Source organism: Neophocaena asiaeorientalis, unplaced genomic scaffold (genome assembly GCF_003031525.2).
Source record: "Neophocaena asiaeorientalis asiaeorientalis breed wild unplaced genomic scaffold, Neophocaena_asiaeorientalis_V1.1 scaffold150, whole genome shotgun sequence".
Taxonomy (NCBI): domain Eukaryota; kingdom Metazoa; phylum Chordata; class Mammalia; order Artiodactyla; family Phocoenidae; genus Neophocaena; species Neophocaena asiaeorientalis.
The window spans coordinates 14,473,457-14,493,183 of NW_020176571.1; the positions used below are offsets into that span (position 1 = coordinate 14,473,457).

General features: G+C 40.4%; 1 pseudogene; it reads left to right on the plus strand.

Moving 5' to 3' along the window:
• The first annotated feature begins 85 nt into the window (after positions 1-85).
• The window catches only part of LOC112391858 (pleckstrin homology domain-containing family A member 5-like), a 161,788-nt pseudogene continuing 142,146 nt past the window's right edge, over positions 86-19,727 (plus strand).

Genomic DNA, 19,727 nt, shown 5'->3' on the forward strand with positions numbered 1-19,727 from the left:
AGCTGGTTCGCTCGCTCGCTCCCTCCTCCCTCGGCAGCCGCGGCGGCAGCAGGAGAAGGCGGCGGCGGCGGCTGGGGAATCAGACATGGCGGCGGATCTGAACCTGGAGTGGATCTGCTCCCTGCCCCGCTCCTGGACTTAAGAGGCGAAGAGCACCACCTGGCTGCACCCCGTCACCGGCGAGGCCGTGGTCACCGGGCACCGGCGGCAGAGCACAGGTAACGCCGAGCCCGGCCGGGCCCGAGCGGAGTTGGCTTTCGCCGGGAGGAGGCTGCGGAGCCCTGGCCGCCCACCTCCTGCCGGCAACCTGCCCCGAGCCGCCGTACCCGGGAGGCGGCGAGGTGGGGCGGAGGCCGGCGGGCGGGGGCGGCCGCAGGTAGAGGGGCCGGGGGACTTCCCTCGAGTCTCCGGACGCCCCTCTCCTCCGTCTTTGATTGCCACTAGCCCACGGCGCCCTCTGCCCCATCCCAACCTGCTCTTCCCCCACGCCCCTGGGTGGCCCACTCCCCTCCCCCGGGAAACCTGGGATCCTGAGTTTTTCCTCCCGCGGCCACTCCTGAGTCCTCCGAGCGCCCCCCGGGCCCCCCACCTCACCCCTCTTTCAACCTTTAGGAAATCTTTTCCCACTCCCCTCCTGCAGCCCGAAACCCTGCCTCTCGTCCGCGGGGAGAATGTGTCCACATCCTCCTCCTCCTCCCCGGGAGCTGCCTCCCTCCTCCTGTGCGGCTTCCTCCTCCGAGGTGGGACTTGTGGGTAGGTGGCTGTTGGAGGAGGAGGAGACGAGTTTGGGGGTGCTTCGATCCTCTCCGCGACAGAGCGGCTTGGGAAATCTGCACGCTTTCCCTCGTGCCCCCGGAGGAGCAGCCGGGGCCGGGGCAGGCATTTGCAGCTGCAGTTGCTGGCCAGCCAGATTCGAAGTCCCCGGCGGCGGCACCGAGGTCGCACACACTGCCAGGAGGCGGTGGGCGTGCTGGGAGGTGTCCTGCGTGTGGGCACTGGTGCCCTAATAGGAGAGGGTCGCCGGCGAAGCATACCTTCCTGGTGCCTTGGGTAGCTTGTTTGAATGCTGCATGTGAGTTGAGCTGGAGGAGAGCTGATTTGAGCTTCAGTGCTGGTCTGGCTTTCTTTTGTCGTTCTTTGTGTACATTCTTGAAACTTGTTTGTCTTTGAAACGTAACATGTGTTCTCTTCCTGGCCTGCCTCTGTTTCGGGTGATTGGAAAGGCTTGAGAACAGTTTGGGTGGAAGGTGAGGCCGGCTTCAGAAGTCTGTAGAGCTTGCCCTCCGGGATACTTTTCCAACTCTGAGATTCTCTTAAAGTTGCCAGGATATTGAACAAGCCTGCCTTCTCTATTAAATTCTGGAGTTCAGCGAAGTGACTAATATCTCTAAATTTGCAAAAAGGTGGAGGAGGAAGGGGAAAGCTGGTATAGCAAGCATGATGAGGTTACATTTTTAAGGCATTTCTGACTAATGCGGCGTCATATTTCTTAACTCCCCGATGTCGTCTTTGACTTGAATGTACGTTTCAGTGTTTTGCATATGTAAGTCAACTTTGATGGCCTCTTTGCCTTATGGATAGTAACAGGTTTGTGTCACAAGAGATAATATGATATTTATTTAGCCTAATTGTCTCGTGGAATTATTCCATGATTATTTTGGCTATGTGAAATATAAATCTTTATCCTATTTACCCCCAAGGATTTGATAACATTCACACCTCAGAAAATTTTATTATATGATTTCAGGTTAATTTTATTTTTGAGAGATGATCTTGATTTTTCTCTGGTTTGGTTTACTTTGACTTTGTACACACATCATCGGTTTTTTATTTCTGAGCGGTATTATGGTTAAATCCAAGACACTGGTGGTTTGTAAGTAATATGTAGCACAGAATGGTGCCATCGTTCACCTGCATTATTGCCAGGTTTATTACTTGAAATTTCACATCTCTTAAAGTCAAGTCTGTAGAAACACACATGTACTTATAAGTATGTGATTTCAGATTTCTTTCCCCCTAATTAAGTACTTAGGAAGTTCTTTCTCATCAGTGACACTTCCTGGATGGATTCACTTATGTAGCTGAAAGATATGGTCTTACATAGACACAACATACCTAGGAAGAAGTGGGTGTTACCTTTTACGTATAGTCTTTTTCTTTGGTTTTGGGGGAGTTTTTGGCCTACCGTTCAAGGGTACTTACCTAGGATTACAAGGCATCCCTTTGCTTTTTCGGCTGCCAGGGCGTAGTTCCTCAACACTCTGATCAAAGTGTATAATTATGTCAGATAACCTCTAATGTTGTTGATACTTTTCTGGTGGCTTTACATTTGAATTGCCATTTTCCCAAAAATGATATTATATCTTGAGTTTTATTACCAGTCTAATGCTTTTGGGGGGGGTTACAAACCTACTTAATAAATGAAAATAGCTGATCATGAAAAGGAATAATTAAAATGGTTTGAAACTTACTGTGCTGTTCTATGGATGTAATACTAATGGTGAAATGTATGTTTTTTTAGATTTGCCTACTGGCTGGGAAGAAGCATATACTTTTGAAGGTGCAAGATACTATATAAAGTGAGTTTTTTTAATTATGATTTTTTTCCTTGGTAATTCAAATGTTGTGATTAACCTTTGGTTGTATGTCTAGGTATGATCATGATTTCTTTTTTTTTTTTTTTTTTTTTTTTTATTGTTATTGTTTTTTTTTTTTTTTTTTTTTTTGATCATGATTTCTTAAGGTTTATTGTATTATATTGACTTTATGCTTTATGAGTGTTGGAATTTTGAGGTAAAAGATGACACTCTTAGTTTTCTTATGTTGTTTGCCTGGACCTTCATTGATTTGGGAGCTAGATCATTTATGGCCACGGTTACATTTTTGGTGCCTCTGTATATATTTTTGAGTGATAGCGCATTACAGTATTTTGTCTTTAGTACGTTACCTTTTTTTTTTTCTTTTTAAGTGAATTCTGTTCATGTGTATTTTGACCAGAACTATAAGTAGCAAAAGTGATGTAAAGCTAGATTACTGTTTGATGGACAATAACAGGACTGAAAATAAAAGTAAATAAATAAGGAGTATTTCACAAACATCTGTTGGAGCATTGTTTGTAATTTGCCTCAGTTTATTTAAATATATCTAAGTTTTAAAAATACATATTGAAATATTTTACTGGTAATTGAATAAAAGGCTTTCAATAGCACTTACAAGGGACAAATGACCAGTCCTAAAGTTGAATTAATTCTATAGAATATTGAAATAATTTTCTGTTCAGAGTTAACTTGATAGTACTTGGAGACAAATACAATGTTTGAGGGCAATATTATATAGGAAAATTTTTTATCCCTCAAGGGAAAATAAAGGTGGTTTTATCTTCATTTTAAATTAGAAACTGTTTACTTAAGAGCTTGTTTTTGTTGTTTTAAAATTTTTTGTTTAATTTTAAGGAACTGAGGCTTGAAAGAGAATGCTTAAATACAAGATTTGGTTGAGATGTCAGTGGTTTAATAATAATAACAGGTACCTAGCTAAAGGCACCTCTGTTACATTGGGCCCAGTAAGGTATTTTGCTGAGTGCCATTTTAAAGATGATGCTGTACTTCACTAAATTATAATTACCTATGTGGTTTTAACATTTTTTAGAATGATATTTACATAAAATGTTAAGGGATATGTATAGTATTAGCTATGCTTGCTTTTTTGGATATAGAAATAGAGAAAGCAGAACTAAGATACAGGAATGGAGTATAGTTTCAGGATGTGGTCCTTCTCTGGATATGTTTAATTTACATCTTTTATTTGGAGATTGTGCTGTGCATTGTTAGATGGCCTAAAAAATAAAGGCATGAGTAAAGTGCAGAGTCACCAAGTATTTTTTCTAGTGGTTATTTTTATCCTGAATTAAAGTGAGTTTGTATTGCCATGAAAAGGGATGCTTCTTTTTTTTTCTGGACAAAGTATTGATATTTCTGAAGAAAGACAGTTTTTTTGGTGGAGTTCATTTATTTTTATCCAGTATGATTTTAACTACTGTACCTTAAGCCTAGCTGATCTACAGAATAGGAGTAACATTACAATTCTCAATATTATTTAAATGTCGGTGAATGTGTACGTTCTTAGATGAATGTTTGACAGTACAAAATGTTATTATTCTGTGTGGGCCAAATATGTGTGTTTTAATTTAGAAGTAGGCTGTTAGAAAGACTGAGTTTTCTTTTGTTTTACTAGCCGTTTTGATTAGAGTTTCTTGAGTGTCATGCCTAAGTAAGTTTCTCAGGCAAATGAGAACAATATTAAGAAAGTGGTAATAATTTTACTTTAACTCAGGATACATTTTTAAACTACTGGGTTTTAATCATGTGGTATTGATAGACAGCCAATCATTGTGTCCAAAAGTAGCAATAAAGAATTTATATTATGAAGGTAATTTGTTCTAAAATTGAGCATATTTTAGAAATATACACTCATTAAACTTCAAGTAAAACAACCATTGACAAATACATGATTTGCTGGATGTTGGGTGCTACTACCTTTCCTTTCTGGGTTATATCAGAAGACTAATTTCTTTTAAGATTAGTTAAATCTCTAATGTGGGCTGTAATTTCCTAGAAATTTTTTACTTACTTGTGTTGTTATGAGCAATTACGGATGCCTGATCATTCTAATATAATAGGGGCACTACTTTTATCTTAAACTTCACAATTTACAGAGTGCTTTCACATATTTTACCACGTCTGAATCTCATTTTAATCGTGGATGTATTCAGAAGAATTACTCTTTCCATTGTCACACCACACAATAAAACAACAGAAACATGCCTTTGGAATTTATGGTCTGCAAAGACAGCAAGATGAGAAACAGCAGGAACATGAACTATATTTAGAATGTTCAGAGTAGGAGAAAGGATAGGAGTCTTCAGTAGGAAAGTGATGCCTGTTGGTGGATATATTTCTCATTGTTGGTTCTTTTTTAGATGAAGGAAGGAGGTTACTGCTCAAATTATAAGAAAAGCAGGTGATATAGTGAGCAGGGTGGATTTTATTCACAGGGGAGGAGGGAAGATGAAATGCCAATAAAAGACACATTGACCATCTTGTTATTCCTAATCCTGCGTTCCTGGGAGGCTCCCAGAGCAAGAACTGAAAGAGACTGAAAGAACTTGAGTTGTTTCTACTTTAGTTCCCAAGTGAAGTACATTTAACGCTCAAATTATTTCTCTCCTGAACAAATGTTGGTGTTTATTCAAAATGGCAGAAGAAGAATTTATCTTTGCATAGTATTTTGGTATCAACGACTGCATCCCTGTGGGCATTAAGGAGAAGAACACTCTTGTGGGGAAGAGTTGGAAGGCAGGCCTTGACCCTCTAACACGTTGGAGCTCAGTCTTCCTGTCTTTAAATTTGGCTGGCTGGAAAAGATAACTTCTCAATTCCAGCCCACTTTGAAATTTCTTTGAATTTTATACTATTCTGGGAATTTATAGTATTCTACAAAATAATGAACTCACAGTGCCAAGAAGAGATAATGTGGGAAATGTGGAAAGTTACTTAGCTTTCCTGTCCCGGTTAACTGTTTAATCTCCCTCTTTAAGCTTTGTGCAGATAACCGTAGATAAGTCTAAGCAGAGCCAGAGCTGTGTTGTGCTTGCTGTCTTTCTGTTGCTGCATTTTGTGTTTTGTGTACAAAAACAGGGAGAGCTGTGTGCATGCAGTTAACAGTGCTAACTAATGTCAACAGAGGAGCTGATCAGAGTTGAGTTGTATAGATTTGAGCTGGATAATCAGTTTACTTTATACAGTTTTTGAAATTGGTTCTTTCATAAAAGTCTACAGTTTGGAAACAATATATAATATAGAGAAGGTGTTTTACTTTAAATCAGTTTGGCCAGAAAATATTAAAATTTGAAAATTCTGTATTATAAAGATAAATATTTAGCTTTAAATTTTTATGAGAAAAGCTTGCTTTAAGCTAACCAGCCTCTAAATTATTTTATTACTTGTGTGTGTGTGTGTGTAAATACATATACACAGAGTTTGAATTTGATTATTGTTTCCAGATTGCTTTTTAACACTTAATTCATGCTTTTTATCTTTAGGAAGAATGCTGAAAACTGCCAGTGATTTTTATAATTTATAAAGTGTAGCTTTAAATATTCAAATAACTTAGCTCGTAAAATACAGAAGATAATCTTATATATTTGAAGGTTATAAAACTTTCTGCTTACTCCTTGAAATATTACTTAATGACTCTGTAATGACAGGTCATGGTAGCTTAAAATGGATGTGTCATTGACTATTACTTTGTGCTTCAAAGCTTTAAGATGGTTAATTTAAAGGGCTAAGTAAATCTTAAAACAGTGCTCTCCTAATAGTGAGAAACTTTGTTCTAATTATTTAGAGGTCATTGTCTTATGTGGCAGGTTTGGGGATCAAAAAATGTCTTTGCAGGGTAATAAAGTAGTATGTAAATTTTGTGAGGTTATATTTTCATATTGCTTTTTTCTTTCTTTCTTTTTTTTTTTTTTTTTTGCGGTACGCGGGCCTCTCACTGTTGTGGCCTCTCCCGTTGCGGAGCACAGGCTCCGGACGTGCAGGCTCAGTGGCCGTGGCTCACGGGCCCAGCTGCTACGCAGCATGTGGGATCTTCCTGGACCGGGGCACGAACCCGTGTCCCCTGCATCGGCAGGCGGGTTCTCAACCACTGAGCCACCAGGGAAGCCCCCATATTGCTTTTTTCTTGATTTAAAATTTTAAGTTCTGAAAATTGAACTTTTTCTTAGATATGCAAATAGAGCAGTGTTTGATTTTTGACTAATAAAGTTTCATTTCAGTATCTGCTATAGTTGGGTCTAATGTGTGCTTAGAATTTCAAACTAATCTGCAATGATGGGAATTCTAGTATGAAATAGCCATTTAAGGTTGCAAGTGAGAGGAAAATCTGTTTCTTCACAGATTATCACAATTCAAACTATGAGTGAAGACGGAACGTAGCTGCCACGAGAATGTGAGAATATATTGCAATATATTTGATATTTTAAATTGTTTGGTATAGTAGTGCTATAATATTATAATTAGACATAGCAACACAATGTTTCAGAACAATTCCTGGATGTTGTACATCTTTTTTGTATTCATAACAGAGTTTTTGGAATAAGTAATCCTTTTTTTAAAAATTTTAAAATTTATTTTGTTGTGCTGGGTCAGCAGGCGGGCTCCTTAGTTGTGGTATGCGAACTCTTAGTTGTGGCATGCGTGTGTGATCTAGCTCCCTGACCAGGGATCGAACCCAGGCCCCCTGCATTGGGAGCCTGGAGTCTTAACCACTGGGCCACCAGGGAAGTCCCAGAATAAGTAATCCTTACATATGTAAAGCACTTCATGCTGATTCGATAGGTACAGCATAACAATTGAACTATGACTTCAACCTTCAAGGAGTTTGTAGTATAGAGAAAAGCATGCGGTGTATTAAAAAAGGGCGATGGTGTGGGCCCCATGAACTTGGTTAGTGTGAGGCACTTCAACACAGCATTCAGTGAATTTAATCCTCACAGTAGCCCCTAGTTTTCTTTTTCTCCCCGCCACTACCCCTGTTTCAGGATGAAACTGAAGCTTAACGAGGTTAAGGGCCTGTTGTAGGTCATATAGTTTCACTGTGAGTCACTAGCATTCAAATTAAGGTCTCTGGGCTGAAACCCTTCTAGACCTAAAAATACAGGGCAGTATAAACAGATCCTATAGTATGTGTCTCTCCATAAGTAGGTTGCTTGGGGACAGAAATATCATTTCAGAGAAATAAGTACAATGGTTAGGTTAGTAGGCCAACCTACAAACAGAAGCTTGTTTCACCCCCTAAAAACCTGTTGACTAGTATTATTTTAGTAGAATCTTGGAATTTGGTCCTTCCTTTACATCCACTGAAGAGTGCTAAACACTGTTCTAGGTGTTTGGTGATACAACTGAGACCCGGCCTTCCTGGATCCTACAATCTAGTAGGAAAAAGAGACGTTAAAACAAAACATGGAACAAACATGTAATTTTAAAATGGCGTCTTCATAAAAGAAAAGCAGAGTGTTTTGTGGCAGATTAGGAAAGTTTACCACAAAGAACAGTGTTTCAGTGATAAAATGTGTTTAAGTTTCAAGGGTGGGGTGACAGGATTTCCAACCTCAGTGAATTTTATCTGGAATCTCATTGTCCTTTTTAGCCCCAGGACGGTTGCTCGGGGACCAGGCCCGCTCAGTGCCTTCTTGTAGTGCCTGCCTATAGCTTAATGCCAGCATCCAATGAGCCTCTGAGTAAATGGTGTCTGTACTGATGATGCTGGCCTCCACCCTCCCAAGGAGTTAATCGGGGTAGAACAGAGGAGTCCCCACAACTCAAGTGATTGCATTTGGAGAGCCCTTTCTGGATTTCTCAAATGATTTTCCCCTAATGTTGATAGACCTCTTTCTTTGTTTTCTTCTTATTCTCAAAGCTGGTGTAGTTTAGGAAGGGGGAAGAAATGGGGAGTAGAGAAAGAATTGGTTGGAAGAGTCAGAGTTGGAGGCCTTGAAAACTGGTAGGATGTAAACATCCCTGTCTAGGCACCTCTGTCTGTTCTACAAAGACAAGGGGTTTCTCAGCACTTGTGGGCCAATACTCTCTCCTGGGACCTTTTCATTTTTCTGTAACAGATAATGTAGAAGTTGGGGTTAATGGTGAAAATTTACTTGTATAGATGTGTATGCGTAAACTGGAGTTAATATAAAAAATGATGCTGGTGCTTCCCTGGTGGCGCAGTGGTTGAGAGTCCGCCTGCCGATGTAGGGGACGCGGGTTCGTGCCCCTTTCCGGGAAGATCCCACATGCCGTGGAGCGGCTGGGCCCGTGAGCCATGGCCGCTGAGCCTGCGCGTCTGGAGCCTGTGCTCCGCAACCGGAGAGGCCACAACAGTGAGAGACCCGCGTACCGCAAAAAAAAAAAAAAATTGATGCTGGTTGTCCGTCAGACGGTGTCTTAAGAAGTCAGAGGAGGAAGGAGCTTACTTAGGCCGGGCTGACGTGGAAAGCCTTGAAGGAAGAGGCAGGAGTTGAGCTAAGCCTTAAGGGCATGGATGGAATTCAGATGGGTTGAGACAGATGACTGATAACATAAATTCATGGGGGTGGGGACATGTATAATATGTGTGATGAGTAGTGATAACTGCCCTGCTGGTGATTAGAAAATGCTAGGATAATGGGAAGTCAGACGAGGAATGCTGTTAGGAGTACTGTTTGTTGTTGTGTCTGGTCTTTGAATAAAAGCCTGAGATTTTTATTTCTAGGCAAGCCCACTGCAGGTGTTTTTGGGTATAGCATTAATAGCTTAAAGTGAAGGTTTTAAGGGAGATTTTAATATAGGCAGCTTCGGTTAGAAAGGGGCAAACCTGGAATCGAGGAGTCCCATCCTGGGTCTGTCGCTGTAACCTGGGAGTTAGTTGCTGGAACCAACTTGGTAGCAGTGGGAATGGAAAGGAAGGAGGCCATTGATCAAAGATACTGAAGAGGAGTTGACAGGCCTTGGGAGTCTTGCTGAGCTGGGAGGTTGTCAGAGAAAGAGAGGTCAAAAGTTACACAGAAGCCTTTGTGTCTGAGTGGCTACAAGAATGATTGGTACCCTTGACCAGAATAAGGGAATAGGTGGTTGGGGGGAGCGCTAGGTGGAGGTGTTAATGATGGTTTGGATTTTGAGCTGCTTATCTTGAGAGGGCATAGCATTTTAGGTGGCTAAAATCTGGCCTTTCCAAAGGACTCCCGACATTATCTTCTATTCCTCCCTCATGAATAAGAAATACAAACCACCCCCCTCCCCCCTGCCCCCACACAATGCTATCTCAGCTACCTAATTATCTCCAAACAGTATGTAGATCCAAGCCAGGAATGTCATATTCATCCATCCAATTATTCATTCAACAAACACTTACTGAGTACTGTGTGCCAAGTGCTTTAGGTTTTATGAACGAAACAGACATGGACCTTGCTCTTAAGGAGCTTATAGTTAAATTAAGGAGAGAGACAGCATTATCATAATCACAAACATACAGTCGTAGACTGATAAATGCTATGAAGTATACATCATGCTTTGAGCAGATGTATTGTGAGGACTCGGCCCAGTGTGGAAGAGGCCTTTCTTACAAACATAAGGAATAACCCTTCCTCTGAAAGCTCAGCTGTGAAACCCCACAGAGTGATGAGAACAGAGCAGTGCAAAGTCGCCTGAAAGATGAATTGATAGCATCTTGGGCTTGAGATTGGACCATAACCTGAGTGAAAGCATTGCTATAGCTAAAGAAAGACTTGGGGTGGGGTTGGTGTGATGTGGAAATTTAGAAAAAGGAGAAAAGCTGCAGCAGAAGTTACTCTCTACTATCTAGTAGAGAGCAAGGTTAAGCCAATTGATTTTGACTGTTATTCCAGTCCCAGTGGCAAGGTCTTCCAATTACTCAATCTTTCACTGATGCATTTTTCCCCTTCACTTCTCTTCAATACATTTTGAACTCATAATTATGTGCCTTAGCAATTAGGTACAATCATTAAACAAAATAGACCAAACAACTTTACCCTTCTGGGGACTGGGATGGTGGAGGAGAGAATATCAGACAAAGAAAATATAACTTTTATGGTATGTAAGAATATATAAGTGCTGTAGGAAAAAAATTAGAGCAAGGTGTGTAGGATCAGGAGAGGAGTGAAGAGGGATGGGTGTGGGAGAAAAAGACAGTGGAATCAGAGAAGGAAGAGCCCAGCTGCGTGGCAGCCTCCTTGGTTGATGTAATTGGCTGTTACACGAGGAGATGTGGAGCCGTCGCAGGTCTGAGCAGAGGAGGAGATGCGTGGTCTGGCTTCGCCCTTTGAAAGGGTCAGTCTGACTGTTGTGTGAAGGTGAGACTTTGGGGGCCTAGTGGAGCCCCTCCAGTGTAAGTTCTCTCCCTCATCAGGTTCTCTCCTTATATTTCCTTTTAACACTTAACAGGATCATGATTAAATATTTAATTGTGTAACCCCATATTTCTTTTAAGCTGCCAGCGATTATCAGTGCCATTGATTTAATAATAGTAACAGCTTTTCAGAGGGGAGAGACATAACCATATTAAATAAACCCCTTGATCCTTAATTCAGAAACAGTATATTGAAAAAGCATGTTTTAAAATCAAGTCAATGCTTGCTTAATACCTGTTTGCCTACACTCCTTATGGTAGGTAAGCTTCATGAAAAGCAGCTCGTTCATTGCTGTGTTTTCAGTCCCTCAGCTTAAACTTTTCTCATAGTAGTTCCTCAGTAAATATTTGTTGATTGATGAATTTTGATGATGACACTCAACTTCATTCCATGCTATTCAGAAACCTTGTAATGTGGCTCTTTGTGAAATTTAAATATTCTCTTTATGTGACATCTGTCTGTCCCAATATGAATTAGGAAGTCAGCTGTTTCTCGAGTTTGGCTTATGCGATTCTCCTCCAGGAGACAGATAGGATCTGCTCAGAGGCCTGATTGTGGGACCAGATCCAGGATCAAGCCAAGATAATGCAGGGACCTGTGAGGGCTGTTGGGAGACAGCTGAATCCCAGACCTTGCCACTGACCATGCCATTTCCATTTAGAAATGTTCACAGTTCAGGCTGCTGTGGTTTGGAGAACGGGGGAGATATACTATCATCATTAGTATGAGTAAAGCAAGTGTAGACCACTGAACTCAGTGGGTCCTAGAGAGGCCTGAGAGAAATAGAAATTAGTCCTCACGAGGTACAGGTGACAGACATTTCAGAGCCACGCAGAGAATTCCTTGGTTACTTAGAAGTAGCCTCCTAGCTATTTGGGAATTATTCTCTGAAGTGGCCAGTAATTTCAGAAACACCCAAGAGAATCTCTCTGGACTGTTAACTCCTTGAAGGCAGAGATTGTGTCATATCATCTTTATGTTTCCAGCACTTGACACATAATAGGCAATGAGATGTTTGAAATGAAGACCTATTACAGATTGTAAGAAAAACAAGTCATTGCCCAAATCTGAACATCCCAGGTCACTTTTCTGCTTCTCACTTGTCATCTAGTCAGGATTCATATTGTTGTAAATGTCAGTGACCCAAAGCCAACTATTACAAGCAAAAGCAAACTCTTTTCCCACATTAGTTCCAGGAGTGACACAAGTGAATCCTTCAAGACCCTTCCTCACTCACCTTTTTTCACTTTAGAAAGCTTTTCTCCACTTAACCATAAAAATGTTTGCCCATGGCCCCAAATTATACCCTTTTAGCTTTTTAACCCAAAAGATAAGGTTCCTTCTCTCTTCCTCAATAAAAAAAAATCTTAGACAAGGACTTTGACCACCTTGTATTACATGCCCATTGCTGGAGTGAAGACTGGCCCTCTGGTCTTCAGTAATTTTCTGTCCTTGGCTGAAGCCAAGATTATTATCAACCAGCCTTCCAAGAAACTGTGTGATGAGAGAGGAAGGCCTGGTCACGTAGGAAGTCAGGGTGTGAAAGGCTGCGTGATCAGAGATCTCCTGCTTCTCCCTTGTATACAGTGCACAGTGCTAAAGGCCAGGAAGGCCATGAACCCGCGCATCTGCAGACTTCCTAAGAAGTGATATTATCAGTGATTTTAAAGGATGCTTTCTGCCTTCCATTGAAGAAGTGGTAGTTGATACATGCAGGGTGGTTCAGGCCTGGACCCTGGAGAATGAAGAGGAAGAGTTAAATTCTGAGGAAGAAGCAATAGAAACCAATCCTATACTGGCTGCCTTGAGCAAGGGGGATTGAGGAAACCAACTTTGATTTGGTACAAGTGACAGTACAGCCTCACTGTGATCAAAACCTCCACCCTGCTACAGTGGGCCAGGGATTCCCTCTGGTTCTTCTGAAATCACTGGCCACTTCAGAAAATAATTCCCACACAGTGTCAGTGCTTGAGTAATGCTACCCAAACTGGCTTGCTACATGCCTCTCGGGGATGTTCTGCATGCTTTCCACCACCACCACACCCCCCCCCCACCGCCCCCCCCGTCCCTTCCAAGTGACTAAGATTCTTTACACATATTATTTCTTTGGAATAGACATGGTCTTCAAAAGAGAGAATTTGCCTCTGAGATGAAAAATAGTTTTAGACTTCATATTGAGTGAATTCCATCAGCTTTTGCTGAACTTGGTTGAAGGTGCATATAATGCCCATTTTATTAAATATTTACAATGAAGCTGTTTAACCTAAAATTTAAAACTTAGTAAAATAGGACAGAATAGCAGAGTCTTCAGAAGAAACAAGGAATTACTCCTTGCTTATTTTTCATAGTATACAAAGCAATGGTGGAGAGAAAGTAACTTGTTAATCTTAGTGTCAGTTTTTTTTCTCTGTTTGAAAATTCATCTGTTCCAGTTTTATTTTGAAAAATTTAATCTATCACAGAATATAGATGCATCTAATAATGATGGCATTTAAAAAAATTTAGTAAAGAAATGTCAGAGAATGATTCCAAATCTGTGTTTAGTGTGTGTCCTTTTTTCCAACCTGTTTTATAATGTTAAGTGTTTCTTTCTGATTATAGAAGTAAAACATTTGGAAAAAACTGAAGAGTATAAAGAAGGAGAAAATAAAATCACCTGGTCTCATTATGCAGAGAGAATTTCTATTAATATTTCTGTATATATGCAAAAATACTTTTAAAGATTTGGATCTTATTGCTAGTACTGTGTCGAATGCTGTTTTCATTAAAGTTATATCGTGTGTCCTTATGTCATTATATATTCAATGGAAGATTTTTTAATAACTGATGTTTTATCTTATGAATATATAATAGTTTAATCATCCCTCTATTTTTAGATGGCTATGTTGTTTCGAACTTTTTGCTGTGAGAAAAATCCTTATATAACATATGCATGTCTGTTTCCTAGACTTGGAATTATTGGGATAGGGTATGAGCTTTTTAAAAGGTTCATTACTTAACATTTTGCCAAATTGCCCTCTAAGAGATTTGTACAAAGTTATGTTCTCCCCTTAGTATATGAAGTGTATAAAAGTGCCCCTGTTTCTCCATACCTACAATAAATACTCCGGACAGATGAAATTTGAAGGTAACTGATGGAGAATCTGTGTGGGTTGTCATTAGTGATTCGGAGAGTTTGGAACAGGGATTAGTCTTTATCTGTTGCTACATAACCAACTATCCCAACACTTAGTGGCTTAAAACAACAATGATTTATAATTTCTCACCTTTCTTTGGGTTGACTGGGCTCAGCTATGCTGTTCTATTTCCTGTAATATAACTGAGGGCCCTCCTGCAGATACATTCAGCTGCAACTTGACTGGAATATCCCGTGTCTTCTCTCCTCGTGGCCTCTCATCACTTAGTAGTCTATCTAGAGTTTCTTGCTAACAACGCAGCTGGCTTCTAAGAGGGAACGTTCCAAGAAGACAAGCCCCTGGGTGCAAGCGTTTATCAAACCTCTGCTTGCATTATGCTTGCTCATGTCCTGTTGGTCAAAGCAAGTCACATGACCAAGGCCAAAATCAAAAGTGGGAGAGAACTACACAAGCCTGTGAATACCAGGAGATGTGGTTCATTGCAGGCCGTTGATGTAATGGATTACCAGAAATAGTAAATAAGTTTCAACTAGCATTGCAAGTCTGATTGATGAGCAATAGCGCTTTGGAGCACTGTGTTTAGAAAAATTTGGAGATCAACTTCTGGATCAGTAGGAAAGCGTATTGTGACAAGTCAATGATGTTTGCAAGGGCTTAGGTGAGGAGGTTGGTATAATGGTGTATTTACCATCCTTAATTTAATATCTGAATTTATATCATAAAGCCACAAACATAAACATGAAAGGCAATTCAAGAGCTTACATGTAAGCCCAAATACTTTAAAAACATTGGAGTACTTGAGTAAAGTGAGCCTTAAGCTTTTATTCATCCTGGTTTCGTACTGACAATTAATACAACTGGTAGTATAAGGTATCAATAATTGGGCTTCCCTGGTGGTGCAGTGGTTGAGGGTCCACCTGCCGATGCAGGGGACACGGGTTCGTGCCCCGGTCCGGGAAGGTCCCACATGCCGCGGAGCGGCTGGGCCCGTGAGCCATGGCCGCTGAGCCTGCGCGTCCGGAGCCTGTGCTCTGCAATGGGAGAGGCCACAACAGTGAGAGGCCCGCGTACCGCAAAAAAAAAAAAAAGATATCAATAATTGGCATCTTGTGCTAGATTAGTTTGCAAGATACCCATATTTCACACCAGGACTGCTCTTTCCCATTGCTGAGTGAAAAAGCTGTAGCAGAGTTCACAGATGAGGAGCAAGTACCTATACTAGTGCCCAGGGTCAGAGTATGGGTGGGTGGATGGCTAGATGGATGGAGACATAATGTCACATATATACGTATTTGCATGTGTGAGTGTGTGATTTTAAGAGCTTGACTGAGTTGTGAACTCAACCCTTGGATTTACTCATGTGATTTAACCAGTATTATCAGTGGCAGTATTTAAGAGTAGGCACTATGGCCTATGCCAATGGTCCCCAGCCTCTTTGGCACTAGGGACCGCTTTCATGGAAGACAGTCTTTCCACGGACGGGGTGGGGGTGTGGTTCAGGCAGTAACGCGAGCGATGGGGAGCGGCAGGGAGCAATGGGGAGCGATGGGGAGCGGCAGATGAAGCTTCACTCGCTCTCCCGCCACTCACCTCCTGCTGTGTGGCCCGGTTCCTAACAGGCATTCTGAGGGAGACTTATAGGAAAATGTTACTATTCCTCCTGATACAGTAGTGCGGAGTCTCTTTTATGCTTTTCCCTCTCACCCCACACTCTGCTCCCCCAGAGGAGGTTCTGTGCATGTCAGCAGTTTGGTGTGTGTCCTCCTCCCCCTTCTTTGCATACCTATACATGCATACATTCATTTATTCATTTATTTTTACCAAAATGAGCTTGTCCTATATGTACAATTCTTTGACTTTTCCTTTTTATTTAATACCTTAGATCTTTTCATATTAGTACTTAGAAGTCAACACCGTTCTTTCAGTAGCTACAAAATATTCATTAATTATTTAGCTGGACATTAATTAGTTGGACATTTAGTGTGTTTCCATTTTTTTTCTCAGTTTCTAACAATGTTGTCATGAACATACTTATACATAAACTGTGGCCGTATGCAAATGTTTTTATAAAATAGATGTGGAAATTGCTGAGTTAGGCTGTATACGTATTTTAGCTTTTGATAAACGTAGTAAAATCCTGCTAAACACCATAAATAGGGTCTGAAAATATTGAAGTGATTAAAATGCATAATTATAAAATTAATGAAAAGCAGTATTTTTCATTAAGTTCATGGAGTCACACACAAAAAATAGGAAAGTGGTAGAAAGTGACACATTGTGCAAAACTACATAATGAATCAGAAAGCCCCAAATGAAAACAGGGCATTCACCCCCTAAATTCCTTTTGGAATTGGAGTTGGTCCAACTATTGGAGCCCTTCGACAGTCACGTTCAGATTAATTTGTGGTTTTGCTATTTGTGGTTTACAGTTAGGCCAACTTCCAAAAAATCTTTACCATCTTATCCTCGCATGATGCAGTGTGTAGGATTATTGTCTCCTGTGTCCTTGCCAGCACTTGGTGTTACCAGCCTTAAGTTTTGAGTAATCTAATGGACAAAAATGGTATCTTGTTTGAATTTGCGCGTTGTTGGTTTTGGCCATGCTTGTCATCTTTCCCTCTATTTGTTGCCTATTTGAGTCTCTTCTACAAATTGCCTTTTCCATATATTTTCTCTTATTTTTCTATTGCTATTTTTCTTAATGATTTATGTCATTATGTACTTTTTTGTATTTTTGATATCTGAGCCAGTTAGCTTATTAGAGCTCTCCAAGGTATTTTTGCTGTGTACCCTGATAAGTAGAACATTTTTGGTTATATACTCTCATTATATGTCTATTTATTTAGAGATTATATACATGTATTGTTGTCAGTCTGTGTCATACTTTTTTTTTTTTTTTTTTGGGAGCGCCACCAGGGAAGCCCCTGTGTCTTACATCTTAGTAAAGCTTATTTTTTCCCTGTTTTATTGTGTTTTAAAAATAAATGTAAATAGGGGTCCTACAGTAAAGGAAACTATAAACAAGACCAAAAGACAACCCTCAGAATGGGAGGAAATATTTGCAAATGAAGCAACTGACAAAGGATTAATCTCCAAAAACTTTGTGACCACCTAGAGGGGTGGGATAGGGGGGAGGGAGACGCAAGAGGGAAGAGATATGGGAACATATGTATATGTATAACTGATTCACTTTGTTATAAAGCAGAAACTAACACACCATTAGAAAGCAATTATACTCCAATAAAGATGTAAAAAAAAGGTGTTAATATTAGTCTTTGTTTAAACTTGGAATTCTGTAAAAAAATTCTACATATTTCATGATTCATTTTATTCTACTGTAATTTGAGATTTAAATTTTTTCTTTATTATAAATGGTGACTGAATGATTTTGCAGAAATTATTCTTTTAAACTTCTTCCTAGATGTAAAAGAATAAAAAAAAAACCAAAACCAACTTATTTCACTGTGAATCTTCAGTCTTTTGGTATGATTTCCTTTATTTGTAAATAACCTCTCATTAAATATTATTCCAAAAAAAAAAAAAAACAAATAGGGGTGCTAACCTGTCCACAGCCCAGTGTAGAGTCTAGTGTGCATTCACCTAGGAAATCAGGAGTTGTGAGCAAAATATGATTTAGGCCCTTTACAGGCCAGTTAGGTTGGCCAAGAAGAACATGCTCTCTGTTCTGTGACCACAGTGGTCAAACCTTGGCTCCGTTACCTTTATTAACCATACAACTTGGAGAAAATTGCTTACTCTCACTAAGAACCAGTTTCTTCATGTGTAAAATGGAGAGGGTAGTTCTTGTCTTGCCTACTTTATAGGCTTATGATGTGAGTTAATCTATGTGAATAAACTTTGAAAAACTGTAAAACATGGGGTACATATGAAATACCTGGGTACTTATTTTGCAAGGTCATAACGTTGGGTATGTAAGACAACATACTTCAAGATCATTTATGCTGGAAAACAGTTGAAAATGGCTGGCCTACTAATTGTGGTTCACAAATATTTTAAGTTTTCATCGTGTGCAGATTTTAAACCTCTTGAAGGTAGAAACTATTACACGTGATGGTCAATAAGTTTTGTTGTTGATGGTGTATGTACATTTAATAATATACATATTTGGTTTCTAAAATGTTTTCTATTTAAGAAAGCCCTGTGATTTAGGAATTAAAAATCAGCTTATTTGTGAAATACCCAGTGACACTAAGGAAGACTTTCTTGAAAGAGTAAAGTAGCTATTGTCCAGGGCTGCAGAGAAAAGGCAGGGCCTGGCATGAATATATTCTCCAAGATAGTGAACTCAAGGCATTGTAATGGTAGGGTCTCTCATGTAAGCAGTGGACCTGAATTATGAGGAAGGCAGTGTATGATACAGCGTACCCAGGAGTGATGATGAAAAGGCAGTTTTGAACGTGGATAATGCTGTTTTTAAGAAATGTGTTTTATAATTTTTTAAAAAAATAAATGAATTTAACTGTAAAATAAATAATTATTTTCTGTAGAAGATAGTGGATGGAGGGAGGAGAAATAAAAGAACTGAACCCCTTATCATTAATAAAAAAGAATAAGAAAATTGGGATTGCATATTTTACAAGTATTGACACTCAGGCTCTGCAACGGTGCTGGAAAACAGGCGCTCTCAGGCCCGTGCTGCTGGCTGGCCAGGCCGGCCCATGACCAGTAGTGGCCTGAGTAGGCTGGGACTGAGCTGTGGGCAGTGGGCCAGGCGAGGTCACATTCCTTCTGAATACTCTCCCCTCCTTCCCTCTCCTTTGATTCTCAGAACAACCCCGTGGGGTAGAAGGCAGGACAGGCCTAGTCCAGTTCAACTCACTAAACCTTTTATGCTCACCCAGATGAGTGGGAAGGGGTGGTGGCATGCTTACTTATTATATCTACTTTCAAAAACTTATTTAAAACTCTTGGAGGGGTAGAAGACAGTGTGCAAAAACCAAACGAAATCCTTTGTATATTTGGAAGAATAGATGTATTTCTCAGAAATAGTTCACACTGAGGAATTTCTGTATTTCAGAAAAGAATGATAAAAGAACTTTTTTTTTTCTTACACAGAGGAATTCCATGTCCATTTTGAACATTTACCTAATAATCTAGATTTCTACTATGTCAAGTCAGGCCCCCACCCCCACCCCCTTTATTCTTTTTTTTAAAGAAGATGTTGGGGGTAGGAGTTTATTAATTTATTTATTTTTGCTGTGTTGCGTCTTCGTTTCTGTGCAAAGACTTTCTCTAGTTGTGGCAAGCGGGGGTCACTCTTCATCGTGGTGCACGGGCCTCTCACTATGGTGGCCTCTCTTGTTGCGGAGCACAGGCTCCAGACGCACGGGCTCAGTAGTTGTGGCTCACGGGCCCAGTTGCTCCATGCCATGTGGGATCCTCCCAGACCAGGGCTCGAACCCGTGTCCCCTGCATTAGCAGGCAGATTCTCAACTAGTGCACCACCAGGGAAGCCCCCCCTTTATTCTTATGTGAATGATTTTCAGTCCAGCTGCTGTTCCTTTCTCAGTGGAGCTGCAAAAGAAACTCTGAATTGGAAACAGCAGTTTTATTGGTAAGAGAAATAAAGTCTTTTGATGGGGTTCTACATCCTTTCTGTATCTACCCAG